The following is a 25,323-nucleotide window of genomic DNA, read 5'->3' as shown; positions in this document are numbered from 1 at the left end:
CAGTACCTCTAAGTTTTGATCGTAAATATGGAACCATACCCAGCTATTCAAATTAACAATTTAAAATGCAATGTAACACGAAAGAAAAAGGTTCGAATTCGAAATTTCCTTTCTAAAAAAAAAGCCAGCTGCTTGTTAGATAAAATGCTCTCCCCGGCGGGGAATCGATCCCCAGTCTCCCGCGTGACAGGCGGGGATACTGACCACTATACTACCGAGGAGTAGAGCCATGCCGAAACCCGGAATCGAACCAGGGACATACAGATCTTCACTCTAACTTCCTCCCAACTGAGCTATTTCGGCACACAAATGCATGAAATATTTTTATTTTACTTATTGATGAAGTGGGATCTAGTGTAAATCCTGCCAGTACCTCTAAGTTTTGATCGTGAAGATAGAACCATACCCAGCTATTCTAAATAACAATTTAAAATGCAATGAAACAAGAAAGAAAAAGTTTCGAATTCGGATTTCCTTTCTAAAAAAATAAGCCAGTTGCTTGTTAGATAAAATGCTCTCCCCGGCGGGGAATCGAACCCCGGTCTCCCACGTGACAGGCGGCGATACTGACCACTATACTACCGAGGAGTAGAGCCACGCCGAAACCCGGAATTGAAACAGGGACATATAGATCTTCAGTCTAACTTCCTCCCAACTGAGCTATTTCGGCACACCAACGCATGAAATATTTTTACTTTAATTATTGACGAAGCCTGAACTAGTGTAAAGCCTGTCAGTACCTCTAAATTTTGATCGTGAAGATAGAACCATACCCAGCTCCCAGCTCTTTTAATTAACAATTTAAAATGCAATGTAACAAGAAAGAAAAAGTTTCAAATTCGGATTTCCTTTCTAAAAAAATTAGCCAGCTGCTTGTTAGATAAAATGCTCTCCCCGGCGGGGAATCGAACCCCTGTCTCCCGCGTGAGAGGCGGGGATACTGACCACTATACTCCAGAGGAGTAAAGCCATGCCGAAACCCGGAATCGAACCAGGGACCTTTAGATCTTCATTCTAACCTCCTCCCTACTGAGCTATTTCGGCACAAAAACGCGAGAAATATTTTTATTTTACTTATTGGCGAAGCGTGAACTAGTGTAAAGTCTGCCAGTGCCACTGAATTTTGATCGTGTAGATGAACCATACCCAGCTATTCTAATTAAAAATTTCAAATGCAATGTAACTAGAAAGAAAAATTATCGAATTTGGATTTCTTTGCTAAAAAAAATAAGCCAGATGCTTGTTAGATAAAATGCTCTCCCTGGCGGGGAGTCAAACAACGGTCGGGCACGTGACAGGCTGGGATACTGACCAGTATACTAAGGAGGAATAGAGTTTTGCCGAAACCTGGGATCGAACCAGTGACCTTTAGACCTTCAGTCTAACGTCCTCCTAACTGAGCTTTTTCGGCACACCAACGCAAGAAATATTTTTATTTATCTTATTGGCGAAGTGTGAACTAGTGTAAAGCCTGCCAGTATCACTAAATTTCTATCTAGGAGGTAGAACCATACCCAGCTATTCTAATTAACAATTTAAAATGAAATGTAACAAGAAAGAAAAAGTTTCGAATTCGGATTTCCTTTCTAAAAAAATAAGCCAGCTGCTTGTCAGATAAAATGCTCTCCCCGGCGGGGAATCGAACCCCCGTCTCCCGCGTGACAGGCGGGGACACTGACCACTATACTACCGAGGAAAAGAGCCACGCCGAAACCTGGAATCGAACCAGGGACATATAGATCTTCAGTCTAACTTCCTCCCTACTGAGCTATTTCGGCACACCAATGCAAGAAATATTTTTATTTTACTTATTGACGAAACGTGAACTAGTGGAAAGCCTGCCAGTACATCTAAATTTTGATCGTGACGATAGAACCATACCCAGCTCTTCTAATTAACAATTTAAAATGCAATGAAACAAGAAAGAAAAAGTTTCGAATTCGGATTTCCTTTCTGAAAAAATAAGCCAGCTGCTTGTTAGATAAAATGCTCTCCCTGGCGGGGAATCGAACCCCTGTCTCCCGCGTGACAGGCGGGGATACTGACCACTATACTACCGAGGAGATGAGCCATGCCGAAACCCGGAATCGAACCAGGGACCTTTAGATCTTCATTCTAACCTCCTCCCTACTGAGCTATTTCGGCACACAAGCGCGAGAAATATTTTTATTTTACTTATTGGCGAAGCGGGATCTAGTGTAAAGCCTGCCAGTACCTCTAAGTTTTGATCGTGAAGATAAAACCATACCCAGCTATTCTAATTAGCAATTTAAAATGCAATGTAACAAGAAAGAAAAAGTTTCGAATTCGGACTTCCTTTCTAAAAAAATAAGCCATCTGCTTGTTAGATAAAATGCTCTCCCCGGTGGGGAATCGAACCCCTGTCTCCCGCGTGACAGGCGGGGATACTGACCACTATACTACCGAGGAGAAGAGCCACGCCGAAACAGGGAATCGAACCAGGGACCTTTAGATCTTCATTCTAACCTCCTCCCTACTGAGCTATTTCGGCACACAAATGCATTAAATATTTTTTTTTTACTTATTGACGAAGTGGGATCTAATGTAAAGCCTGCCAGTACCTCTAAGTTCTGATCGTGATGATAGAACCATACCCAGCTAATTAACAATTTAAAATGCAATGTAACAAGAAAGAAAAAGTTTCGAATTCGGATTTCCCTTCTAAAAAAATACACCAGCTGCTTGTTAAATAAAATGCTCTCCCTGGCGGGGAATCGAACCCCGGTCTCCCGCGTGACAGGCGGGGATACTGACCACTATACATCCGAGGAGTAGAGCCACGCCGAAACAGGGAATCGAAACAGGGACATATAGATCTTCAGTCTAACTTCCTCCCTACTGAGCTATTTCGGCACACCAATGCAAGAAATATTTTTATTTTACTTATTGACGAAACGTGAACTAGTGTAAAGCCTGCCAGTACATCTAAATTTTGATCGTGACGATAGAACCATACCCAGCTCTTCTAATTAACAATTTAAAATGCAATGTAACAAGAAAGAAAAAGTTTCGAATTCGGATTTCCTTTCTGAAAAAATAAGCCAGCTGCTTGTTAGATAAAATGCTCTCCCCGGCGGGGAATCGAACCCCTGTCTCCCGCGTGACAGGCGGGGATACTGACCACTATACTACCGAGGAGAAGAGCCATGCCGAAACCCGGAATCGAACTAGGGACCTTTAGATCATCATTCTAACCTCCTCCCTACTGAGCTATTTCGGCACACAAACGCGAGAAATATTTTTATTTTACTCTTTGGCGAAGCGGGATCTAGTGTAAAGCCTGCCAGTACCTCTAAGTTTTGATCGTGAAGATAAAACCATACCCAGCTATTCTAATTAGCAATTTAAAATGCTATGTAACAAGAAAGAAAAAGTTTCGAATTCGGACTTCCTTTCTAAAAAAATAAGCCAGCTGCTTGTTAGATAAAATGCTCTCCCCGGTGGGGAATCGAACCCCTGTCTCCCGCGTGACAGGCGGGAATACTGACCACTATACTACCGAGGAGAAGAGCCACGCCGAAACAGGGAATCGAACCAGGGACCTTTAGATCTTCACTCTAACCTCCTCCCTACTGAGCTATTTCGGCACACAAACGCGAGAAATATTTTGATTTTACTTATTGGCGAAGCGGGATCTAGTGTAAAGCCTGCCAGTACCTCTAAGTTTTGATCGTGAAGATAAAACCATACCCAGCTATTCTAATTAGCAATTTAAAATGCAATGTAACAAGAAAGAAAAAGTTTCGAATTCGGACTTCCTTTCTAAAAAAATAAGCCAGCTGCTTGTTAGATAAAATGCTCTCCCCGGTGGGGAATCGAACCCCTGTCTCCCGCGTGACAGGCGGGGATACTGACCACTATGCTACCGAGGAGAAGAGCCACGCCGAAACAGGGAATCGAACCAGGGACCTTTAGATCTTCATTCTAACCTCCTCCCTACTGAGCTATTTCGGCACACAAACGCGAGAAATATTTTTATTTTACTTATTGGCGAAGCGGGATCTAGTGTAAAGCCTGCCAGTACCTCTAAGTTTTGATCGTGAAGATAAAACCATACCCAGCTATTCTAATTAGCAATTTAAAATGCAATGTAACAAGAAAGAAAAAGTTTCGAATTCGGACTTCCTTTCTAAAAAAATAAGCCAGCTGCTTGTTAGATAAAATGCTCTCCCCGGTGGGGAATCGAACCCCGGTCTCCCGCGTGTCAGGCGGGGATACTGACCACTATACTACCGAGGAGAAGAGCCATGCCGAAACCCGGAATCGAACCAGGGACCTTTAGATCTTCATTCTAACCTCCTCCCTACTGAGCTATTTCGGCACACAAACGCGAGAAATATTTTTATTTTACTTATTGACGAAACGTGAACTAGTGTAAAGCCTGCCAGTACCTCTAAATTTTGATCGTGACGATAGAACCATACCCAGCTATTCTAATTAGCAATTTAAAATGCAATGTAACAAGAAAGAAAAAGTTTCGAATTCGGACTTCCTTTCTGAAAAAATAAGCCAGCTGCTTGTTAGATAAAATGCTCTCCCCTTCGGGGAATCGAACCCCTGTCTCCCACGTGACAGGCGGGGATACTGACCACTATACTACCGAGGAGAAGAGCCATGCCGAAACCCGGAATCGAACCAGGGACCTTTAGATCTTCATTCTAACCTCCTCCCTACTGAGCTATTTCGGCACACAAACGCGAGAAATATTTTTATTTTACTTATTGGCCAAGCGGGATCTAGTGTAAAGCCTGCCAGTACCTCTAAGTTTTGATCGTGAAGATAAAACCATACCCAGCTATTCTAATTAGCAATTTAAAATGCAATGTAACAAGAAAGAAAAAGTTTCGAATTCGGACTTCCTTTCTAAAAAAATAAGTCAGCTGCTTGTTAGATAAAATGCTCTCCCCGGTGGGGAATCGAACCCCGGTCTCCCGCGTGTCAGGCGGGGATACTGACCACTATACAACCGAGGAGTAGAGCCACGCCGAAACAGGGAATCGAAACAGGGACATATACATCTTCAGTCTAACTTCCTCCCAACTGAGCTATTTCGGCACACCAACGCAAGAAATATTTTTATTTTACTTATTGACGAAGCGTGAACTAGTGTAAAGCCTGCCAGTACCACTAAATTTTGATCGTGAAGATAGAACCATACCCAGCTATTCTAATTAACAATTTAAAATGCAATGTAACAAGAAAGAAAAAGTTTCGAATTCGAAATTTCCTTTCTTAAAAAATAAGCCAGCTGCTTGTTAGATAAAATGCTCTCCCCGGCGGGGAATCGAACCCCGGTCTCCCGCGTGACAGGCGGGGATACTGACCACGATACTACCGAGGAGTAGAGCCACGCCGAAACCCGGAATCGAACCAGGGACATACAGATCTTCACTCTAACTTCCTCCCAACTGAGCTATTTCGGCACACAAATGCATGAAATATTTTTATTTTACTTATTGACGAAGTGGGATCTAGTGTAAAGCCTGTCAGTACCTCTAAGTTTTGATCGTGAAGATAGAACCATACCCAGCTATTCTAATTAACAATTTAAAATGCAATGTAACAAGAAAGAAAAAGTTTCGAATTTTCCTTTCTAAAAAATTAAGCCAGCTGCTTGTTAGATAAAATGCTCTCCGCTGCGGGGAATCGAACCCCAGTCTCCCGCGTGACAGGCGGGGATACTGAGCACTATACTACCGAGGAGTAGAGCCACGCCGAAACCCGGAATCGAACCAGGGATATATAGATCTTAAGTCTAACTTCCTCCCTGCTGAGCTATTTCGGCACACAAATGCATGAAATATTTTTATTTTACTTATTGACGAAGCGGGATATAGTGAAAGGCCTGCCAGTACCTCTAAGTTTTGATCGTGAATATGGAACCATACCCAGCTATTCAAATTAACAATTTAAAATGCAATGTAACACGAAAGAAAAAGGTTCGAATTCGAAATTTCCTTTCTAAAAAAACAAGCCAGCTTCTTGCGTGACAGGCGGGGATACTGACCACTATACAACCGAGGAGTAGAGCCACGCCGAAACAGGGAATCGAAACAGGGACATATAGATCTTCAGTCTAACTTCCTCCCTACTGAGCTATTTCGGCACACCAACGCAAGAAATATTTTTATTTTACTTATTGACGAAGCGTGAACTAGTGTAAAGCCTGCCAGTACCACTAAATTTTGATCGTGAAGATAGAACCATACCCAGCTATTCTAATTAACAATTTAAAATGCAATGTAACAAGAAAGAAAAAGTTTCGAATTCGGATTTCCTTTCTAAAAAAATAAGCCAGCTGCTTGTTAGATAAAATGCTCTCCCCGGCGGGGAATCGAACCCCCGTCTCCCGCGTGACAGGCGGGGACACTGACCACTATACTACCGAGGAAAAGAGCCACGCCGAAACCTGGAATCGAACCAGGGACATATAGATCTTCAGTCTAACTTCCTCCCTACTGAGCTATTTCGGCACACCAATGCAAGAAATATTTTTATTTTACTTATTGACGAAACGTGAACTAGTGGAAAGCCTGCCAGTACATCTAAATTTTGATCGTGACGATAGAACCATACCCAGCTCTTCTAATTAACAATTTAAAATGCAATGAAACAAGAAAGAAAAAGTTTCGAATTCGGATTTCCTTTCTGAAAAAATAAGCCAGCTGCTTGTTAGATAAAATGCTCTCCCTGGCGGGGAATCGAACCCCTGTCTCCCGCGTGACAGGCGGGGATACTGACCACTATACTACCGAGGAGATGAGCCATGCCGAAACCCGGAATCGAACCAGGGACCTTTAGATCTTCATTCTAACCTCCTCCCTACTGAGCTATTTCGGCACACAAGCGCGAGAAATATTTTTATTTTACTTATTGGCGAAGCGGGATCTAGTGTAAAGCCTGCCAGTACCTCTAAGTTTTGATCGTGAAGATAAAACCATACCCAGCTATTCTAATTAGCAATTTAAAATGCAATGTAACAAGAAAGAAAAAGTTTCGAATTCGGATTTCCTTTCTAAAAAAATAAGCCAGCTGCTTGTTAGATAAAATGCTCTCCCCGGCGGGGAATCGATCCCCAGTCTCCCGCGTGACAGGTGGGGATACTGACCACTATACTACCGAGGAGTAGAGCCACGCCGAAACCCGGAATCGAACCAGGGACATATAGATCTTAAGTCTAACTTCCTTCCTGCTGAGCTATTTCGGCACACAAATGCATGAAATATTTTTATTTTACTTATTGACGAAGCGGGATATAGTGTAAGGCCTGCCAGTACCTCTAAGTTTTGATCGTAAATATGGAACCATACCCAGCTATTCAAATTAACAATTTAAAATGCAATGTAACACGAAAGAAAAAGGTTCGAATTCGAAATTTCCTTTCTAAAAAAAAAGCCAGCTGCTTGTTAGATAAAATGCTCTCCCCGGCGGGGAATCGATCCCCAGTCTCCCGCGTGACAGGCGGGGATACTGACCACTATACTACCGAGGAGTAGAGCCATGCCGAAACCCGGAATCGAACCAGGGACATACAGATCTTCACTCTAACTTCCTCCCAACTGAGCTATTTCGGCACACAAATGCATGAAATATTTTTATTTTACTTATTGATGAAGTGGGATCTAGTGTAAATCCTGCCAGTACCTCTAAGTTTTGATCGTGAAGATAGAACCATACCCAGCTATTCTAAATAACAATTTAAAATGCAATGAAACAAGAAAGAAAAAGTTTCGAATTCGGATTTCCTTTCTAAAAAAATAAGCCAGTTGCTTGTTAGATAAAATGCTCTCCCCGGCGGGGAATCGAACCCCGGTCTCCCACGTGACAGGCGGCGATACTGACCACTATACTACCGAGGAGTAGAGCCACGCCGAAACCCGGAATTGAAACAGGGACATATAGATCTTCAGTCTAACTTCCTCCCAACTGAGCTATTTCGGCACACCAACGCATGAAATATTTTTACTTTAATTATTGACGAAGCCTGAACTAGTGTAAAGCCTGTCAGTACCTCTAAATTTTGATCGTGAAGATAGAACCATACCCAGCTCCCAGCTCTTTTAATTAACAATTTAAAATGCAATGTAACAAGAAAGAAAAAGTTTCAAATTCGGATTTCCTTTCTAAAAAAATTAGCCAGCTGCTTGTTAGATAAAATGCTCTCCCCGGCGGGGAATCGAACCCCTGTCTCCCGCGTGAGAGGCGGGGATACTGACCACTATACTCCAGAGGAGTAAAGCCATGCCGAAACCCGGAATCGAACCAGGGACCTTTAGATCTTCATTCTAACCTCCTCCCTACTGAGCTATTTCGGCACACAAGCGCGAGAAATATTTTTATTTTACTTATTGGCGAAGCGTGAACTAGTGTAAAGTCTGCCAGTGCCACTGAATTTTGATCGTGTAGATGAACCATACCCAGCTATTCTAATTAAAAATTTCAAATGCAATGTAACTAGAAAGAAAAATTATCGAATTTGGATTTCTTTGCTAAAAAAAATAAGCCAGATGCTTGTTAGATAAAATGCTCTCCCTGGCGGGGAGTCAAACAACGGTCGGGCACGTGACAGGCTGGGATACTGACCAGTATACTAAGGAGGAATAGAGTTTTGCCGAAACCTGGGATCGAACCAGTGACCTTTAGACCTTCAGTCTAACGTCCTCCTAACTGAGCTTTTTCGGCACACCAACGCAAGAAATATTTTTATTTATCTTATTGGCGAAGTGTGAACTAGTGTAAAGCCTGCCAGTATCACTAAATTTCTATCTAGGAGGTAGAACCATACCCAGCTATTCTAATTAACAATTTAAAATGAAATGTAACAAGAAAGAAAAAGTTTCGAATTCGGATTTCCTTTCTAAAAAAATAAGCCAGCTGCTTGTCAGATAAAATGCTCTCCCCGGCGGGGAATCGAACCCCCGTCTCCCGCGTGACAGGCGGGGACACTGACCACTATACTACCGAGGAAAAGAGCCACGCCGAAACCTGGAATCGAACCAGGGACATATAGATCTTCAGTCTAACTTCCTCCCTACTGAGCTATTTCGGCACACCAATGCAAGAAATATTTTTATTTTACTTATTGACGAAACGTGAACTAGTGGAAAGCCTGCCAGTACATCTAAATTTTGATCGTGACGATAGAACCATACCCAGCTCTTCTAATTAACAATTTAAAATGCAATGAAACAAGAAAGAAAAAGTTTCGAATTCGGATTTCCTTTCTGAAAAAATAAGCCAGCTGCTTGTTAGATAAAATGCTCTCCCTGGCGGGGAATCGAACCCCTGTCTCCCGCGTGACAGGCGGGGATACTGACCACTATACTACCGAGGAGATGAGCCATGCCGAAACCCGGAATCGAACCAGGGACCTTTAGATCTTCATTCTAACCTCCTCCCTACTGAGCTATTTCGGCACACAAGCGCGAGAAATATTTTTATTTTACTTATTGGCGAAGCGGGATCTAGTGTAAAGCCTGCCAGTACCTCTAAGTTTTGATCGTGAAGATAAAACCATACCCAGCTATTCTAATTAGCAATTTAAAATGCAATGTAACAAGAAAGAAAAAGTTTCGAATTCGGACTTCCTTTCTAAAAAAATAAGCCATCTGCTTGTTAGATAAAATGCTCTCCCCGGTGGGGAATCGAACCCCTGTCTCCCGCGTGACAGGCGGGGATACTGACCACTATACTACCGAGGAGAAGAGCCACGCCGAAACAGGGAATCGAACCAGGGACCTTTAGATCTTCATTCTAACCTCCTCCCTACTGAGCTATTTCGGCACACAAATGCATTAAATATTTTTTTTTTTACTTATTGACGAAGTGGGATCTAATGTAAAGCCTGCCAGTACCTCTAAGTTCTGATCGTGATGATAGAACCATACCCAGCTAATTAACAATTTAAAATGCAATGTAACAAGAAAGAAAAAGTTTCGAATTCGGATTTCCCTTCTAAAAAAATACACCAGCTGCTTGTTAAATAAAATGCTCTCCCTGGCGGGGAATCGAACCCCGGTCTCCCGCGTGACAGGCGGGGATACTGACCACTATACATCCGAGGAGTAGAGCCACGCCGAAACAGGGAATCGAAACAGGGACATATAGATCTTCAGTCTAACTTCCTCCCTACTGAGCTATTTCGGCACACCAATGCAAGAAATATTTTTATTTTACTTATTGACGAAACGTGAACTAGTGTAAAGCCTGCCAGTACATCTAAATTTTGATCGTGACGATAGAACCATACCCAGCTCTTCTAATTAACAATTTAAAATGCAATGTAACAAGAAAGAAAAAGTTTCGAATTCGGATTTCCTTTCTGAAAAAATAAGCCAGCTGCTTGTTAGATAAAATGCTCTCCCCGGCGGGGAATCGAACCCCTGTCTCCCGCGTGACAGGCGGGGATACTGACCACTATACTACCGAGGAGAAGAGCCATGCCGAAACCCGGAATCGAACTAGGGACCTTTAGATCATCATTCTAACCTCCTCCCTACTGAGCTATTTCGGCACACAAACGCGAGAAATATTTTTATTTTACTCTTTGGCGAAGCGGGATCTAGTGTAAAGCCTGCCAGTACCTCTAAGTTTTGATCGTGAAGATAAAACCATACCCAGCTATTCTAATTAGCAATTTAAAATGCTATGTAACAAGAAAGAAAAAGTTTCGAATTCGGACTTCCTTTCTAAAAAAATAAGCCAGCTGCTTGTTAGATAAAATGCTCTCCCCGGTGGGGAATCGAACCCCTGTCTCCCGCGTGACAGGCGGGAATACTGACCACTATACTACCGAGGAGAAGAGCCACGCCGAAACAGGGAATCGAACCAGGGACCTTTAGATCTTCACTCTAACCTCCTCCCTACTGAGCTATTTCGGCACACAAACGCGAGAAATATTTTGATTTTACTTATTGGCGAAGCGGGATCTAGTGTAAAGCCTGCCAGTACCTCTAAGTTTTGATCGTGAAGATAAAACCATACCCAGCTATTCTAATTAGCAATTTAAAATGCAATGTAACAAGAAAGAAAAAGTTTCGAATTCGGACTTCCTTTCTAAAAAAATAAGCCAGCTGCTTGTTAGATAAAATGCTCTCCCCGGTGGGGAATCGAACCCCTGTCTCCCGCGTGACAGGCGGGGATACTGACCACTATGCTACCGAGGAGAAGAGCCACGCCGAAACAGGGAATCGAACCAGGGACCTTTAGATCTTCATTCTAACCTCCTCCCTACTGAGCTATTTCGGCACACAAACGCGAGAAATATTTTTATTTTACTTATTGGCGAAGCGGGATCTAGTGTAAAGCCTGCCAGTACCTCTAAGTTTTGATCGTGAAGATAAAACCATACCCAGCTATTCTAATTAGCAATTTAAAATGCAATGTAACAAGAAAGAAAAAGTTTCGAATTCGGACTTCCTTTCTAAAAAAATAAGCCAGCTGCTTGTTAGATAAAATGCTCTCCCCGGTGGGGAATCGAACCCCGGTCTCCCGCGTGTCAGGCGGGGATACTGACCACTATACTACCGAGGAGAAGAGCCATGCCGAAACCCGGAATCGAACCAGGGACCTTTAGATCTTCATTCTAACCTCCTCCCTACTGAGCTATTTCGGCACACAAACGCGAGAAATATTTTTATTTTACTTATTGACGAAACGTGAACTAGTGTAAAGCCTGCCAGTACCTCTAAATTTTGATCGTGACGATAGAACCATACCCAGCTATTCTAATTAGCAATTTAAAATGCAATGTAACAAGAAAGAAAAAGTTTCGAATTCGGACTTCCTTTCTGAAAAAATAAGCCAGCTGCTTGTTAGATAAAATGCTCTCCCCTTCGGGGAATCGAACCCCTGTCTCCCACGTGACAGGCGGGGATACTGACCACTATACTACCGAGGAGAAGAGCCATGCCGAAACCCGGAATCGAACCAGGGACCTTTAGATCTTCATTCTAACCTCCTCCCTACTGAGCTATTTCGGCACACAAACGCGAGAAATATTTTTATTTTACTTATTGGCCAAGCGGGATCTAGTGTAAAGCCTGCCAGTACCTCTAAGTTTTGATCGTGAAGATAAAACCATACCCAGCTATTCTAATTAGCAATTTAAAATGCAATGTAACAAGAAAGAAAAAGTTTCGAATTCGGACTTCCTTTCTAAAAAAATAAGTCAGCTGCTTGTTAGATAAAATGCTCTCCCCGGTGGGGAATCGAACCCCGGTCTCCCGCGTGTCAGGCGGGGATACTGACCACTATACAACCGAGGAGTAGAGCCACGCCGAAACAGGGAATCGAAACAGGGACATATACATCTTCAGTCTAACTTCCTCCCAACTGAGCTATTTCGGCACACCAACGCAAGAAATATTTTTATTTTACTTATTGACGAAGCGTGAACTAGTGTAAAGCCTGCCAGTACCACTAAATTTTGATCGTGAAGATAGAACCATACCCAGCTATTCTAATTAACAATTTAAAATGCAATGTAACAAGAAAGAAAAAGTTTCGAATTCGAAATTTCCTTTCTTAAAAAATAAGCCAGCTGCTTGTTAGATAAAATGCTCTCCCCGGCGGGGAATCGAACCCCGGTCTCCCGCGTGACAGGCGGGGATACTGACCACGATACTACCGAGGAGTAGAGCCACGCCGAAACCCGGAATCGAACCAGGGACATACAGATCTTCACTCTAACTTCCTCCCAACTGAGCTATTTCGGCACACAAATGCATGAAATATTTTTATTTTACTTATTGACGAAGTGGGATCTAGTGTAAAGCCTGTCAGTACCTCTAAGTTTTGATCGTGAAGATAGAACCATACCCAGCTATTCTAATTAACAATTTAAAATGCAATGTAACAAGAAAGAAAAAGTTTCGAATTTTCCTTTCTAAAAAATTAAGCCAGCTGCTTGTTAGATAAAATGCTCTCCGCTGCGGGGAATCGAACCCCAGTCTCCCGCGTGACAGGCGGGGATACTGAGCACTATACTACCGAGGAGTAGAGCCACGCCGAAACCCGGAATCGAACCAGGGATATATAGATCTTAAGTCTAACTTCCTCCCTGCTGAGCTATTTCGGCACACAAATGCATGAAATATTTTTATTTTACTTATTGACGAAGCGGGATATAGTGAAAGGCCTGCCAGTACCTCTAAGTTTTGATCGTGAATATGGAACCATACCCAGCTATTCAAATTAACAATTTAAAATGCAATGTAACACGAAAGAAAAAGGTTCGAATTCGAAATTTCCTTTCTAAAAAAACAAGCCAGCTTCTTGCGTGACAGGCGGGGATACTGACCACTATACAACCGAGGAGTAGAGCCACGCCGAAACAGGGAATCGAAACAGGGACATATAGATCTTCAGTCTAACTTCCTCCCTACTGAGCTATTTCGGCACACCAACGCAAGAAATATTTTTATTTTACTTATTGACGAAGCGTGAACTAGTGTAAAGCCTGCCAGTACCACTAAATTTTGATCGTGAAGATAGAACCATACCCAGCTATTCTAATTAACAATTTAAAATGCAATGTAACAAGAAAGAAAAAGTTTCGAATTTGGATTTCCATTCTAAAAAAATAAGCCAGCTGCTTGTAAGATAAAATTCTCTCCCCGGCAGGGAATCGAACATCGGCCTCCCGCGTGGCAGGCGGGGATACTGACCACTATACTACCGAGGAGTTGAGCCACGTCGAAACCCGGAATCGAACCAGGGACATATAGATCTTCAGTCTAACTTCCTCCCAACTGAGCTATTTCGGCACACCAACGCATGAAATATTTTTATTTTACATATTGACGAAGCGTGAACTAGTGTAAAGCCTGCCAGTACCACTAAATTTTGATCGTGAAGATAGAACCATACCCAGCTATTCTAAATAACAATTTAAAATGCAATGTAACAAGAAAGAAAAAGTTTCGAATTCGGATTTCCTTTCTAAAAAAATAAGCCAGCTGCTTGTTAGATAAAATACTCTCCCCGGCGGGGAATCGAACCCCGGTCTCCCGCGTGACAGGCGGGGATACTGACCACTATTCTACCAAGGAATAGAGTCACGCCGAAACACGGAATCGAACCAGGGACATATAGATCTTCAGTCTAACTTCCTCCCTACTGAGCTATTTCGGCACACAAATGCATGAAATATTTTTATTTTACTTATTGACGAAGCGGGATATAGTGTAAGGCCTGCCAGTACCTCTAAGTTTTGATCGTGAAGATAGAACCATACCCAGCTCTTTTAATTAACAATTTAAAATGCAATGTAACAAGAAAGAAAAAGTTTCGAATTCGGATTTCCTTTCTAAAAAAATAAGCCAGCTGCTTGTTAGATAAAATACTCTCCCCGGCGGGGAATCGAACCCCGGTCTCCCGCGTGACAGGCGGGGATACTGACCACTATTCTACCGAGGAGTAGAGTCACGCCGAAACACGGAATCGAACCAGGGACATATAGATCTTCAGTCTAACTTCCTCCCTACTGAGCTATTTCGGCACACAAATGCATGAAATATTTTTATTTTACTTATTGACGAAGCGGGATATAGTGTAAGGCCTGCCAGTACCTCTAAGTTTTGATCGTGAAGATAGAACCATACCCAGCTCTTTTAATTAACAATTTAAAATGCAATGTAACAAGAAAGAAAAAGTTTCGAATTCGGATTTCCTTTCTAAAAAAATAAGCCAGCTGCTTGTTAGATAAAATGCTCTCCCCGGCGGGGAATCGAACCCCGGTCTCCCGCGTGACAGGCGTGGATACTGACCACTATACTACCGAGGAGTAAAGCCATGCCGAATCCCGGAATCGAACCAGGGACCTTTAGATCTTCATTCTAACCTCCTCCCTACTGAGCTATTTCGGCACACAAACGAGAGAAATATTTTTATTTTACTTATTGGCGAAACGTCAACTAGTGTAAAGCCTGCTTGTGCCACTAAATTTTGATCGTGAGGATAGAACCATACCCAGCTATTCTAATTAACAATTTAAAATGCAATGTAACAAGAAAGAAAAAGTTTCGAATTTGGATTTCCTTTCTAAAAAAATAAGTCAGCTGCTTGTTAGATAAAATGCTCTCCCCAGTGGGGAATCGAACCCCGGTCTCCAGCGTGACAGGCGATGATACTGACCACTATACTTTCGAGGAGTAGAGCTGGGCCGAAACCCGGAATCATTTTCAGATATGCAAAAGGTGCCTTTATTCATGCTATAATGAATTACATTTTATTTTTATTTTCTAATGCATTAGGTTTTTGACCGGAAATTTGGACATTTTTGGTCGATGATTTCAAATTTGCAATCGGTTTTACTCTACAACATACTGTTTTTATGCAATTTAATTATATATTTATGTCCAGAATTTTTTTAAATTTAATTTGTGTGCCTATCAAGAGTTCCCACTTCTTTGCTACGTAGAAAGTGGTAAGAAGGAGATAATGCATTTATGTTTTTACGATGCGATAAATTATATTATTTTGTCATGGAAAAAGTAATCGATATTACTTTTTTACATAACAAACAAATATTATTAATTCATAGGTGCCATTTATCAAGTTGTGTTCCTTACAAAAGATATGCAGCGACGTCACAGGCAACAAAAATGTAAAAAGTGGTAGAAATTTCATTAATTTATTATTTGTTTAATAACACTATGAGATACATTTCAAATTATTCTTGTTGAAAATTAAAGGAAAATTATTCTCGGAATCCACTTTCAATAGTGAACTAGAAATAAAAACTACTGCGCTTTCTGAAAAATTCTAATAAATTGGTAGCTAATTGAAGAGTATGTTGAATTAGGAAAATTACACCCACTCTTTAAAAGTGTCAACACGAGACAACAGTTATACTGTTGCATTTCTTATGATACTTTATATTTTCAATATGCAAATTACAAAAAAAAAATTACAAATGAACTTAACTAAAAATAACTTTAATTTTGATATTGCTAGAAAGTATTTTTTTACAAAGCTGAGCACGTTGGAATTTCTGGTAATTTAAGAAAATATGCTCTCTTACTGTTTTATTAAAATTCTAAACTTTAATCGTCCCCACTTTTTGCTATTTTATTTGGCCAATCTGGAAATGCATACTATTTATAAAAAAATATATATTTTTTTATAAATAATGATTAATAACAGACACATGATTAGTATTCAATGCATAAAGAGTTTAGTTTTAACTTTATCTTGCTTGTATTTTCTTTTTATTGCAAAGAAATAAAAACTCTGAATAACCTATGAACTAATGATCAGAATTAGACTTCAGAATCAATCTTAGTAATTCAAAAGTCAAAACTTAAATTTGCATTGATTAATTGGATTCATTAATTAGTGCAGCAGACAATATTTTACGAAACATAATAAGTCATATAACCGCAAATTTTTTATTAAGTTTCTCTTCCGTCAAATTCGAATTCTGTCCAATTCCCACAGTATGGTCAGGAGAGCGATCAAAAGTTTAGTTCTCTTAATTTTAATTTTACTTTTTGCGTGTTTCGCAATATCTGGATGAATTTTCAAACTCATCGAAACATTTTATACACTGATAAAATTCGTTTACGCAAAGATTATTCTATGGAAAAAGTAGGTTTAAATAATTATTTATAATTTATTATTATTTTTGTGAAAACGTTTCAAATATTTTTGACTTTTTAAAGGTATATGAATTATTAAATCATTTTAGGAAACGTAATTTTAAACAAATAAAAAAATACTGCATCCTTTTACGTGACAAATGTTGAGACAAAAATCAGGCAATTCAAATTTTAAAAATTACCGTTTTAGAAAATAAAATATACTTAATATAGACTTTATTTTTCTTAAAACAGTATTATAATTTTTTTGACTCAAAACATTAAATAAAAGTATCTGACAGCAATATATTTGGCTTGTGGATACTGAAATAAAAAAAGGATAATATTTCTGGATATTGTCTAACTCATTAAAATGGCCAGAAAAAGTAAATCATTTTTTTAAAATTGTGATAGTAATTAATAATGAAAAAGACTTTTTGTGAGTTCAGAAGAATGCTTGATAAGTATTCTTCTTTTAGATCTAAAAATTTCTTCTGTTCTCGCATCGCTCTTGAACAGACTTCAATTAAAAAGTGTTACAATTATAAACACAAATATAGATAATTAGGTCTGTCTGAAAGTTCTGTTCGCGAAAAAACTCGTATCATTTTCAGATATGCAAAAGGTGCATTTATTCACACTATAATGAATTACAAAATTTTTTTCTCTGAGATTTTTCTAAAGATGTCCCCACGAGGCAACAGTAATAATATTACATTTCTTACCAAACTATATCCTTTTTATGGGTCAAATTACTTCTGTAGTCTTTAAATTTGAGCTGAGGACCAGGATCGCAGTTTTCATAGTTGAATATCTGATTGAAGTTATCTGCGTTGCATTTTAGGGGCTTGTCATAGAAATCTGCATTTAATTTGTATATACATTCTGATAAGGTCGGAATCTTGAGATCTTTAAGGATATTCGATTTTCTGATGAACCATTGGACACGGGTGATTTTTTAAGTATTTTGTTCTAACAGTGGTTAAGTTTTTTGATGAGATGTTTCGGTATGGTTGTCCAGGCTGGTGAGGCATATATGAGAATTAGTCTGATCATTGACGTATATAGTAGTTTTCTTAGCTTTAATGAGACATTCTGATTATAGATGAGTGGTTCTATTATAGTTGTTTCTGCGCTTGCTTCATCTTATTATATTTTTCATATGGTCATTCCAGGTGAGCTTGCTGTTTATTTTAAGGCAGAGATAGTTTGCTTTCTTGTTTATTGGAATTTGGGTGTTGAACAGTTTTTGGGTTTGCATTGTGGTAATATTTTCAATCTTCTTTTTTGTATGATTAGAATTTGGGATTCATCTGCATTTACGGCTGTTTTGCATTTAATGCACTAGTCTTCTATTTCATGAATTTGATCTTGGAGTTTCTGTAACGCCAAATTTGGATTTTATGCAAGAACTGGATAAAAGTTGTATCCATATCAACTTTTAAATCATTTGCATGCAGTGGTGTGGGAAATAAGTTAAAGAGAATAAAAAAAAGAATTGCATTGGAACAGTAACTTTGCTACCCCTTGAAAAAAAAATTTCAAAAAGTTCAGAGTGTTGGAAGCCATGCTTAATTAATTCTAACAGTCATGCAAAATTTCAAGTAGTACGAAAATATTTTGAGATATTGCATTTATTATGGAGGAAAATAACCGAAAAATCTGTTTCGAGAAATAGCACATAAGAGACCCCATAATCAGCATTATAATACCGAATTATATGATTTCTTTTAAATTATCAAAATGTCTGTTCGATTGACAAACAAAACGAAAATGACTTTAATGAGATAAAAGTTCGTAGTATAGTTTCACATAAGAAAAAATAGAAAAATGATATTTCAGTCAAAATCAGTGACCGGCGAAGCCAAGATTATTAGAAGCACATAATTCGAGTAAATTTTTAATTTTTTTAATATTATTATCGTTACTAAAATGGTTTGAAGAAATTAATGCAATATAGAACACACAAAAATAGTTTTATTTATATACACAGCTATGCAAATTTGCTCCGGGCTGCGAATAAATATTTTCAAGTGGTAGTTTATTTATTGTGATTCTTGGTTTAATGCATTCAATATAGTAGATTTTTATCCTCCACTATTTTGCTAAACAATTCGTAGCCTTATAAAATTCACCACTTTTTTTCAGATACGTTATGCTAAATCTTTTAAACAAACTATAAAAATCTGTCTAAAATTTGCAAATTTAAATCGTTTTTATTTACCGTTTGGACAGACGGACATGCCATGTAAAATTAGCGTGGCATTCAAAGTGTTTAGGGAAATAGGGGTACCTTAACTGAACACTTGCGAACTCGAGATCATCAGGAAAAGATTGAAATTCATCGTTGATAGGATATTAGTAATTTCAGAACATTCTATTAGCTAGGATAAAAATAATTTTAAAACTGCCGCATAAAAAACTACAAATGCAAGACGTAAAAGATATCGGCTATATTTGTTTTATTTAACTTTCTCTAAGCCTAAAATATGTCAATTGGTTATTCAGGACGTAGAAGAAAAAACCAAACTGTACGTTGAAAATACAGCTACCTTCAGCGCATTGCCGCGTGGCGGCATTATCTGATATGTCGATATTAATTAGTCGATAATGGGAAAATAGCGATGAGAAAATAGAATGGAAATGGGGGTGCTTGACACAGAAAAACGTATAAATAGTCGTGATACAAGATAAGTCATAAATTATGATCGAGATAATGTGATTAAATTAATAAAGTTGTAATTGGTATGCAATAGAAATGATGCCATAATTATTATATAATAAAAGAGATTCAATACGAGTTGTTCAGGGATATGTGAGATATTTACATGTTTATAAAGTATTAAAATGGAACAAAATAAATAAGCACACCGGACAAAAAATTAGTCACCCTTAGAGAAATCATGAAAAACATCATTTAATAACAAGTAAAACCACCTCTAGATTTGATAACTGCCTGGATTCGGTTAGTTAGTGAGTCCGCAAGGTCTTGCAGGTACGTCGAATCCTGTTTAAGCCATTCGCTGAGGATTCGATTGCGTAAATCCACCCAATTGCGAGGATGCTGATTTCGGTGTTTTACTTGTACTTTCTGGATGTCCCACACATTTTCAATGGGGTAAAAGTCAGGTGATTTTCAGGCCTGTCAATTTGTTATTGAGTGTCTCAGTGTTCATAAAACCAGTCACATATTCTTCCAGCTCAATGAACTTCGCTGTTATGTAGTGAAGTTGGACCAATGAATTTTAACCCACTGAAGTTGGGCCAATGAATCTTAAAAAATCAGGGTATCGACAGCATACTCTTCATGAAAATGTTGACTGAAATGCAACACCTGATCATCCAGAATGTTCAAATAAACATGTTGGTTCATGTTAGTTGCCACCCCAGTGAGGGGTCCAATCCATAGTCAGAAAAACACCCCCAAACATGACAGACATACCTCCGACTTGAACCTGACCATACACACAGTCAGGATGAAATGCTTCATCTGGTCTTTGGTATACTCGACGACGCGCGTCATTTGAATGAAGGCGAAAACGTGATTCATCAGACCATATTGGATTACGCTAGTCAACAACTGTCCACATTCGGTGACCTCTAACCCAATGAAGTCGCGCAGCTTTATGTGCCTGTGTGAGCGATGGCCTCTTACGAGAAGTTAGACTCCAAATGTTTATTGTATGCAGCACTCGTTGCAATGTTCTCTTACTAACAAGTTGGAATGAACCTTCATTCACTAACCTAAGCAATCCCTGTCGGGTTAGGAAGCGATTTTCATTGACAAGTTGTGAAACACGTCTCCGGTCCCTTTCATGCAGGATCTTTTACGACCAATTTTCTGACGTCGTCTTTAGTGACCACGTGTATTACACCACTCCTTGTAGACACGTTGAACAGTCCGCATCGAAACACCAACAAATCCAGCAATTTCATTCACTGTATGACTAGAGGCACGGCCGAACAAAATCGCCCCTTTTTGCCTCTCTGTCACATCCTTACATTTACCCATATTTACGCACAATTTCCACTCAAAACAAAAACATCTCACTGATGGTTACTAGCCTTTGATTACGTTAAAGAAGTGCGCTCGCAGCTGAGCACGTCGCTTGACCGCTACGTAAACTAACGAAACCTAACGATTCATCGGTATTTGTGTGGTTGGACATTACGTCTTAGATCAGAAAGCATCCACACGGTTTTTAATAAGTAGTCTGCGCAGACTATTTAACACGTTGAGCGCCGCGTCAGCCATCGGTGGCTGACACTGGACCTTCCATTTAGGCCACGTCAGCTACCGGTGGCTGACACTGAAATTACATTTAGGCCGCGCCATTAACCGGTGACTGACACTGAAATTACATTTCGGCCGCGTCAACCACCGGTGGCTGACACTGAAATTACATTTAAGCCGCGTCAACCACCGGTAACTGATACTGAAATTACATTTAGGCTACGTCAAGCGCCGGTGGCTGACACTGAAGTTACATTAAGGCCACGCAATAGCAAATAAGACAAACCAATTATATTAAAAAATTAAACACATTTTTAGATATATATTTGCAGCCACTCTCGAACTTTTACTAGATTTTGTATTAAATGCTTCGTTCGTAAACTTGTTTACCTTCATAGTGGTCTGATGGGACTACCAACAAAAAACCGTGAGGAGGGTTGCTAATTTTTTGGCCGGCGAGATTATATATAGTGAAATAATAGTAATTAATCAATAATTAATTACTTAGTCGCCTGTAACTCTGTTAGAGTGATGACACAGGAGTCCCTTTTAAAACCACTCGTATTCTGGGTTGCTCATCACACTATGACAGTAGATTAGTTCCATGACTGCGACCCATGAAAATTACTCACGTACCATGCTTCCAATAAATTGTTGTGTTTATCTATGTATGTTAATTTGTGTGGGTAGTGGGCAAACATTAAGAGTGTTGGGAGGGGTTGAACTACCCCAAGGTTGCCCTAACTGTACGTCAGACATATACAGGGTAACAAAAAAGTATAGGGATCACTTTTGGGGCTATCTACCACTAAACTTTTAAAACCTTTTTACATATATTGCTTACTGATCTAAAGCTCTGCTATTAGACTTTCAATTGCAATATTATTTCATAAAATCACAAAAATTACTTTGAAGAAATTTTACAAAAAGCTAATTAGTCAAGTACAAGCATTTTTAGAACTTCGATGGAGCCACAGGATTATACAAACCCATTTTAAAAAGAAAGGTATTGCGATTTCACTCAGCCATATCAGTCGCATCAAGAATTCAAAACTCGGATCGATGCAAAATAATGCAAAACCATAAAGAAGTGGAATGCCAAGCAAATTGAAGAAATCAGATTTGCAGAAGCTTGATAAGATGACATCAAAACCGGATCCACCAACACAGGCAAGCATGGCTAAAGCTCTTAACGTGAGTCAGCAAGTTGTAAGCTATCAACTAAAACAAAAGTTGAAGAAAAAATGCCATAAAAAAGCTAAATGTCATCATTTAAGTGAGAGATCGGTGCAGATTAGGAGACAACGTTCATGGCCCCTCTAAAAGCTTCTCTGTAAGGACAGATGGCGAAAGTTCATTACAACTGATAAAGCTTGGATCTATCTATCTGATACCAATGCTAAATCTAAAGTTCAATATCTTAGTCGCGGGCAGAACAGGCGAGACTTGACACCATCAACCACGGTGCCTCATCCCAAAGGCGTAATGGTTTGGATGGGCATATCCGCCCATGGTGTGACCAAACTTCGGTTTGTGAAACTTGGGGCCAAAATAAATTCTGAGTATTATATTCAGAAGATATTAAAGCCCTTTCTTAAGGATGATTACTGCAGATTGTACCCTAATGGTGATGCTGTGTTCCATCAGGACTCTGCCCCATCGCATGCATCTAAGGTCACCCAGAAATTACTAACAGATCAGCAAGTGCAATTCCTGAGACCAGAACAATGGATTCCAAACAGTTCTGATGCTGCACCATGCGACTATTTCCTATGGGGACATCTAAGAAGCAAACTGAATAAGCGAAGAATTTCTACATTGAGAGGCCTTCAAAGAGCTATTAGAAAAGAGGTGAAGAAAATCCCCCAGGAAATCATTTTGCGGGCTTTAAAATCCTGGCCGAAGCGGAGGTCGCCGCAATTATGCCGGAGGTCGACATAATAAGAAGCATCGCTGAATTTATGTAATAAATTTTGGAAATATAAACATTCAAAAATGATCCCTATATTTTTTTGTTACCCTGTAGAAACTAAATATAAACAATAAATAGCAGCAACGAAATGTATTTACATTATAATAAATTAGATTTAAAAGAACTTTGTGTATTTATCAAGATATGTAATTTAAACAGATACATATGGATAAAGTCAAATATATACATATGGATATATGCATATGGATGTATGGTCAAATGGATAAATCTATGGAAACATATGGATATATGGTCAAATGGATAAAGACTTACGCTCTAAGTTCCAATATTTCTTGTTAAAAAAATTTGCTTCATTAAATTCTGCTTTAGTTTACATGCAAAGGAAAAAATTATTTGCAACATCGTAAATAGTCTAATGGGATCTATGTTTTGATAATTTTATTATTAGTCTCTATACATAAACAAGCAAAACAGTTGTTCAATTGCTACAGATTTTTTTCTATTGATTTGAAAAATAGCTGTAAATTGCTGAGTGGCAGAAATGTAGCAAACAAATATGGATTAAATAAAATTTTCCTTAACTGTTCTGTTCTCATTCTAAAATGAATTGTAAATAATATTTTTAAAAAATTGGGCTTGACAAAAATTACACTGTGGGTAAGGCAAAACTTTTTTTATTTCATTGTTTTTAAAATTTGCTATGCTTATCTTAAGGCAGACGCACAATAGTGTACGTTAAACCAACGTCTCCTATAACTGAAATCTTCCAACCTGCTTCTTATCAGACCAGTTTACAAAGGAGCCGTTTGATAGAAAATCTAGTAGAATTAAGAAAGTTGTACCAAATATTTGTCTAAAAATTTGTTTTATTTATGAATATGATTGGTTTCTCTAATTTACTTGTCAAAAACTAAAATTGAATTCTTATATATATATATATATATATATATATATATATATATATATAACAAACAACAGTTTAAATAATATATATATATATAAAAAAAAGGATGAAATTTTATTTAAAAAACCGGAAAAATAAAACCGGGAGAAAAAAGATATAATCTTTTCTTCAGCCCACACTATTATATCCGCAAAACAGAGGGCTTTCTGATATTGTATCAATAAAGCCAAAGCAAAATATATTAATACAATAGTGTGAGGAGCACTCAAAAATTTTTTTTATAAAAATAACAACAAATAAAATAGATCACAAAAAGTAAAAATAGCATGTAAAAACAGAAAATAAAATAAAATAAAAAAACATTTAAAAAGGACTATAAAACGAGTAGCAAAATCAGATTAACTTACAAGGACAGAAAATTTTTCAAAAATGATTTAAAAATGTTTTCGCAGAAAGATTGCCAGATTAAAAAAATATGAAAAAAAAAGATGAAAACAAAAGATGAAAACAAAAGCTCAAATTGAGTGTAACAAGAGGATTTTAAAGTGTCGTTCTTACTGCACTGCTGAAGTGATTTGTTATTCTGAGCTTTGATTTGTTAGTTACCAAGGATGGGCCCGAAATGGATGTGCGCAAGGTAATATTATACTGGATAATTTTAAAAATTGATCATAAATAGTTTTAACAGATAGATGTTTATTTAAGAAAAAATATAAAATAGAAAAGAGAAACATAAATTGCCTGTTTTGCAAATAATTTTAGCCGCAGATTTGCACAATGTGGATTAGCACAAAATTATTTAAATTATCAAAGAAAAAAAAAATTTAATAGATAATTTTAACACGGATTTTCCCGAAATGGATTTGCACAAGGAAAAATTAACAAAGAAAAAATTTTTAGTAGATAATTTAAGCCATGGATTTGCCCGAAATGGATTTGGCACATGAATGTTGCATGTTATTTTTTTATTACTATATATATATGTATATATATGTATATATATATATATATATATGTACATATATAGATATACATATATATATATATATATATATATATATATATATATATATATATATATATATATATATATATATATATATATATATATATATATATATATATATATATATATATATATATATATATATATATATATATATATATATATATATATATATATATATATATATATATATATATATAAGTTCTCCTTATTACTTATAAAAAAGAATTTCGGTTCATGCGCATAGCTGGTTCACTTTTTAAGTAGTCTGCGCAGACTACTTATAAAGAAAAAACGTGTGGAGGTTTTTTGGTGCAGGAGGCGATGGCCAAACAGATTGAAGAAAAGAACCCAAAGAGAATTAGTCTATAAAAAGATGTGAATTATAAAAAGTAGTATCAATTTATTTAACAATGAAGATTTTACCTTATCAATACTGCAATCATAATAATTATTTATGTTTCTTGTGTAACACCTCTTCATGGAGAGTGACTTCTATTTGGCTTTTAAAGTAAAATTTTGAGAGAAATTTGAGTTTGAAGTTTGTGCAAATATATCTGTTGCCGTTAATAAATTGGCAAAAGTAATTAATTTAATACTTTGTCTTGTAAATACTCAAAACATTCAAACATTATTAATATTTAT

At 38.1% G+C, this 25,323-nt stretch overlaps 17 non-coding genes across 17 annotated transcripts; all 17 read right to left on the bottom strand.

The window, feature by feature from the left end:
- Positions 1 to 149: 149 nt before the first annotated feature.
- Positions 150 to 221, bottom strand: TRNAD-GUC (transfer RNA aspartic acid (anticodon GUC)). The gene has a single exon. It is a non-coding gene; the product is annotated as a tRNA-Asp (tRNA).
- Positions 222 to 1,624: 1,403 nt separating this feature from the next.
- On the bottom strand, positions 1,625 to 1,696 carry TRNAD-GUC (transfer RNA aspartic acid (anticodon GUC)). Its single transcript has one exon. It is a non-coding gene; the product is annotated as a tRNA-Asp (tRNA).
- Positions 1,697 to 2,358: 662 nt separating this feature from the next.
- Positions 2,359 to 2,430, bottom strand: TRNAD-GUC (transfer RNA aspartic acid (anticodon GUC)). Its single transcript has one exon. It is a non-coding gene; the product is annotated as a tRNA-Asp (tRNA).
- A 657-nt stretch (positions 2,431 to 3,087) lies between these two features.
- TRNAD-GUC (transfer RNA aspartic acid (anticodon GUC)) lies at positions 3,088 to 3,159 on the bottom strand. The gene has a single exon. It is a non-coding gene; the product is annotated as a tRNA-Asp (tRNA).
- Positions 3,160 to 3,454: 295 nt separating this feature from the next.
- TRNAD-GUC (transfer RNA aspartic acid (anticodon GUC)) lies at positions 3,455 to 3,526 on the bottom strand. Its single transcript has one exon. It is a non-coding gene; the product is annotated as a tRNA-Asp (tRNA).
- A 662-nt stretch (positions 3,527 to 4,188) lies between these two features.
- TRNAV-GAC (transfer RNA valine (anticodon GAC)) lies at positions 4,189 to 4,260 on the bottom strand. The gene has a single exon. It is a non-coding gene; the product is annotated as a tRNA-Val (tRNA).
- Positions 4,261 to 5,290: 1,030 nt separating this feature from the next.
- Positions 5,291 to 5,362, bottom strand: TRNAD-GUC (transfer RNA aspartic acid (anticodon GUC)). The gene has a single exon. It is a non-coding gene; the product is annotated as a tRNA-Asp (tRNA).
- Positions 5,363 to 6,340: 978 nt separating this feature from the next.
- TRNAD-GUC (transfer RNA aspartic acid (anticodon GUC)) lies at positions 6,341 to 6,412 on the bottom strand. Its single transcript has one exon. It is a non-coding gene; the product is annotated as a tRNA-Asp (tRNA).
- A 1,029-nt stretch (positions 6,413 to 7,441) lies between these two features.
- Positions 7,442 to 7,513, bottom strand: TRNAD-GUC (transfer RNA aspartic acid (anticodon GUC)). Its single transcript has one exon. It is a non-coding gene; the product is annotated as a tRNA-Asp (tRNA).
- Positions 7,514 to 8,916: 1,403 nt separating this feature from the next.
- Positions 8,917 to 8,988, bottom strand: TRNAD-GUC (transfer RNA aspartic acid (anticodon GUC)). The gene has a single exon. It is a non-coding gene; the product is annotated as a tRNA-Asp (tRNA).
- Positions 8,989 to 9,650: 662 nt separating this feature from the next.
- On the bottom strand, positions 9,651 to 9,722 carry TRNAD-GUC (transfer RNA aspartic acid (anticodon GUC)). The gene has a single exon. It is a non-coding gene; the product is annotated as a tRNA-Asp (tRNA).
- Positions 9,723 to 10,380: 658 nt separating this feature from the next.
- TRNAD-GUC (transfer RNA aspartic acid (anticodon GUC)) lies at positions 10,381 to 10,452 on the bottom strand. Its single transcript has one exon. It is a non-coding gene; the product is annotated as a tRNA-Asp (tRNA).
- A 295-nt stretch (positions 10,453 to 10,747) lies between these two features.
- Positions 10,748 to 10,819, bottom strand: TRNAD-GUC (transfer RNA aspartic acid (anticodon GUC)). The gene has a single exon. It is a non-coding gene; the product is annotated as a tRNA-Asp (tRNA).
- Positions 10,820 to 11,481: 662 nt separating this feature from the next.
- On the bottom strand, positions 11,482 to 11,553 carry TRNAV-GAC (transfer RNA valine (anticodon GAC)). The gene has a single exon. It is a non-coding gene; the product is annotated as a tRNA-Val (tRNA).
- Positions 11,554 to 12,583: 1,030 nt separating this feature from the next.
- TRNAD-GUC (transfer RNA aspartic acid (anticodon GUC)) lies at positions 12,584 to 12,655 on the bottom strand. The gene has a single exon. It is a non-coding gene; the product is annotated as a tRNA-Asp (tRNA).
- A 1,712-nt stretch (positions 12,656 to 14,367) lies between these two features.
- Positions 14,368 to 14,439, bottom strand: TRNAD-GUC (transfer RNA aspartic acid (anticodon GUC)). The gene has a single exon. It is a non-coding gene; the product is annotated as a tRNA-Asp (tRNA).
- A 295-nt stretch (positions 14,440 to 14,734) lies between these two features.
- Positions 14,735 to 14,806, bottom strand: TRNAD-GUC (transfer RNA aspartic acid (anticodon GUC)). Its single transcript has one exon. It is a non-coding gene; the product is annotated as a tRNA-Asp (tRNA).
- Between the last annotated feature and the right edge of the window lie 10,517 nt (positions 14,807 to 25,323).

This window comes from Parasteatoda tepidariorum, chromosome 4 (genome assembly GCF_982258835.1).
Source record: "Parasteatoda tepidariorum strain Cologne lab strain chromosome 4, Ptep-v5.0, whole genome shotgun sequence".
Classification (NCBI taxonomy): Eukaryota; Metazoa; Arthropoda; class Arachnida; order Araneae; family Theridiidae; genus Parasteatoda; species Parasteatoda tepidariorum.
Note: the sequence above shows the minus strand (reverse complement) of the source record. Positions and strands in the feature narration are given on the sequence as shown.